The following is a 4,128-nucleotide window of genomic DNA, read 5'->3' on the forward strand; positions in this document are numbered from 1 at the left end:
CCGCGATGGCTGCCTGGAGATCCTTTTTGATTGCGGTTACCTCAGAAATGAGGCGTTCCGCTGCAGTCATGAATTCTTTATGGTCAGCCTTGCGGGTGTTGTCAAGGGACCGGATCCCCATCTCTACTTTGAGAGAGATGCGGTCAGCAGCCATTCGCTCCTTTGTCTCCACTCGTTCTATTCGTTCAATCAGTGACTGCGGTTCTGGAGTGTTTTCAGGTTGACTAGGTTTGACCGCAGCCAAGATCTGATCGACTTTGGCTTGAAGACTTAAGAACTCCTTCCGGGTAACAACATTCTTCTTTTTCTTCTTTGCTTTAGGCTTGGAAGTCGAATGTTGTGAACCACTAGACTCCTCTTCTTCGAACATCATTAGGTCATCGTCTGAAGGACTGGGTTTGTTGACCTCTTGGACGTCTTCATCAACAAGACCGAAGGTTGGAACTGAGCTGAGTTCAATTGGGGGCTCTTCGTCTTGTGATGGGTAAACTGTGGGAGTGGGAGAGGGAATTGGAGTTGGAGGAACTTTGGAAGTACCTGCGGCTGCGCCTGAAGCTTGAGCTTTCAACATGGTTTCTGCCATCTGATCCATCTAATTTTGTACCTTTTGAATTGTGGTTACAGTATGGGCATTGCCGATGGCATTTGCCCAATACTGCGCCACGGATTGGATCTCTTGCTCCTTCTGTTGCTGCTGTTTGATCTGTTGCTCCTTGCAGGCTTGGAAAGCCCTCTTGAATGTAGCATATTTCTTTTTATCAGACTCGGTGACTGGATTGTATTGTAACCATGAGTCATTAGAGTTACCGCCATCAAATCCTTCAAATCGCACCGAAGTGTCCTTCGGGTTCACGGATCCTTGCACATTTGTGCTCACCGTGCCTAAACCACATGTGACAGAGGTAAGCAGAGTAGGATTTCCTGGGCTTCCTCGGTCTCCTTGACACGTGGTCAAGTGTGGCCTCGGCCCAGTTCTGGCATGGGCGAAAGAAGTGCCCTGCAGTTGGGAAGGTGTTTGCAGTGTATGGGTGACAGAATTAAGAATGGAGCGCAACTCCTCTAGAGAAAAGAAATGCAGTCGAGAAGCCCTGGAGACCTTAGGGAGAGAACTAGTGTCATCCTCTTAGGAGTTCACTGGGGCGGAGTCTCCACGTAGGTGAGAATCAGACTCACTTTCTTAGTCTGACTGGAAGATGATGGTGGTATCGAATGGGTGTGCGGCCACCCCAAGGACAACCGGAGCCTTTTGGGAGGCTTCGGCTTCGGTCCGGTCACGCATTTGGCTAGAGGTATCGGTTGTCTTTCTTCTCTTGAAGATAGATATAGGTTGCCTATCCTCATCTGAGCTACTGCTAGATACAGTGGGAGAAGGTTGTGTTTTGCGTTTCTTGGAGGGTGCGGTTCGTTTGGGAGCATCCTTCTTGGGAGTTCTTCGCTTCTTGGAAGCCAGTTTCTTTCTTCTTTGAGAAAGATTGGATAAAGTAGTGGCAGAGGGGACTGCGGTACCCTCAGGGTTAATGGCTGCGGATGGAAGAGGCGGGGTAGAAGGGTATGGGGCAATACCCTCCGTGGCCTCAATGTGGTCTGAGACATCAGCAGTCTCTCGACCAAGAAAAGTAAGAATATGGGAGGGAAGCCTGCAGATTGGTCCAAATAAAGTTTGATCAGATGAAGGGTTGTACCTTTTGAGATCCTTTGTTACAAAGAAATTGATGTCGCTCCCCATGTCTAGGCCAGCATCCGCATGTAGATCTCAGATGCAGAGAGACCAAAAACGAGCAAAAGTAAGCTCTGTTGGGTTTTCCTTCAGGTGCTCCTTGGGAATGTATTGAAGAAAATCATCCCAAAGAATCTGGCCATAGTTGACATCATGGCCGGTGAAAATACTCCAGACAATTTCCAAGAGCTTGAGACCCATGTTGTCGATCCCTCCGGTTCTGCCGGATAGGCAACGGATCACATAGTGACATACAAACTGCCAAACCGCAGGCAGTTGGTTCTTTTTGAATTCACCAATCCCCCGGATTGGTTTCTTATACCCCATCTGGTATAGTGTGGATGTGACGTCATTCATTGACGGTGAGAAAATCGTTATGGAAGGATGAACCAGCAGATTGATGGCAGTTAGGAATTTTTCTTTGGTCAAGATGACCAACGAATCGTCGATGAGATGGAGATGAATTTCTTAGGGATTATCCAATGGGCGATATGCAGAAAACGCACATTTGAATAAGGTTGAGACTGGAACAACGTCTGTAAAAGCGTCGAATGGACCAAATAGGATGTGGTTCTTCAAATACTTGATCATTAGCTTTGTGGGGGCATTGTAAGATGGATGATCTTCAAAGAATGCTCTGAAATTACTTGAAGCTATTGACGGAGAATCGGAACCTGTTGGGTTTACTGAACCAGAAGCCTTGGATTGCTTCTTTGATACTCCTGATTTCACCATTGTTGAAGTTGAAGGTATTTTGGAGAAGAAGATGAACACAGAGTTCTTGAGAGTTATGAAGGTTTTGAAGATTGAGAGAGAATAGTCGATAACCAGAAAGCGTAATGTATCTTGGGAAGAAGATGGGTTTATAAGGGGGGTGGGGGTAAATCGTCGATTGGGGTTTTTGGGGGGAAACAATGATTTCTGGATTAAATCTCAGCCACGCAAATTTATAACGGGTTTTAAAAGATTTTGGGAGATTTCCAAAAGAGGTTTGCATTTAATGTTGGGTCAGACGCATGTCAATGCGTCAGGTGGTCGTGGGGGTGATGGGAGAGGAAGTTGGAACGGATAGGACGTGTTAGGGAGAGGAAAGGACAAATTAAGGAAGAGTGAATTGGGAAAACATTCTTTTTGTCATTTTCCCTAAAATAGGTCTGACAACAGGGATATCCAGAAAGAGAGGGTGACAGTTTCTAATGGGAATGTTTTATTTTATTTAATGAAGGATCATTAAATAGCACACAAAGAATTATGGATTGATAAAACAGTTTGAAAATAATCATGATGATTGCGGTTGTAAAACTTCATTGCGGTTGAGGAACGTCATTGCGGTTGGAGACGTCATCGCGGATGAGAAGTTTCATTGCGGTTGGGAATAGTAAAGACTGCAGTGAGAAACTGAGAAGCACTTGTGCAAAGGTTAGAAAACAACAGATCATAGACCTATGAGAAATACATATGATATATGATTGCGGTACCCAGACTGCGGTACCAAAATCATCTATCATATGTAATTCTTATTTAGAACCGCAACGGAGACCAAGGATGGTCTGCGGTAGCTAACAATTCAAAAAGAATTGCGGGTCTGGATTCATCATTCCTAACATTTGTAGGAAGGTGTTAAGCTTTGTGAAGTCGAGTGCTTTTGTGGATACATCAGCAATCTCTTCATGTGAAGGGACAAAGATGAGTTCAATATTACCTTTCAGGATGTGGTCTTTGATGAAATGATACCGTAGTTCAATGTGTTTGGTTTTTGAGTGCTGAATCGGATTGCGAGAGATAGCAATAGCACTTTCAGAGTCACAATATATCGGTATCCGCAGCATTCTATACCCGTAGTCCATTAGTTGAGTTTTCATCCAAAGGACTTGAGAGCAACAGCTGGCTGCGGCCACATACTCAGCTTCTGCAGTTGATAGAGAGACACAGCTTTGTTTTCTTGAAGACCAGCTGACTAGACGTTCACCCAAAAATTGACAACCACCTGAAGTACTTTTACGATTGAGCTTGCATCCGGCATGATCCGCATCTGTGAAAGCTTGCAGGCTGAAGTCATTGCCTGCGGGGTACCATAGACCAAGAGATTTGCTTCCTTTCAGGTACCGTAGAATTTGCTTGGCTGCGGTCATATGAGATATTTTGGGTCAGCCTGATACCTTGCACATACACCAGTTGCAAAGACAATGTCTGGTCTGCTTGCGGTGAGGTACATCAAAGAGCCTATAATGCCTCTATAAGTCTTGTGATCCACAGATTCGCCTGAAGGATCAGCAGAGATCTTATAACCGAAGGCCATGGGAACCTTAGCGGATGAACAATTCTCCATAGAATACTTCTTCAACAGTTCAGTGGTGTATTTCTCTTGATGAATGAATATGCCTTGCGGTACTTGTTTCACTTGAAGACCT

This window comes from Lactuca virosa, chromosome 2, assembly GCF_052849685.1.
Source record: "Lactuca virosa cultivar CGN04683 chromosome 2, Lactuca_virosa_CGN04683_v6, whole genome shotgun sequence".
In the NCBI taxonomy this organism is placed as follows: domain Eukaryota; kingdom Viridiplantae; phylum Streptophyta; class Magnoliopsida; order Asterales; family Asteraceae; genus Lactuca; species Lactuca virosa.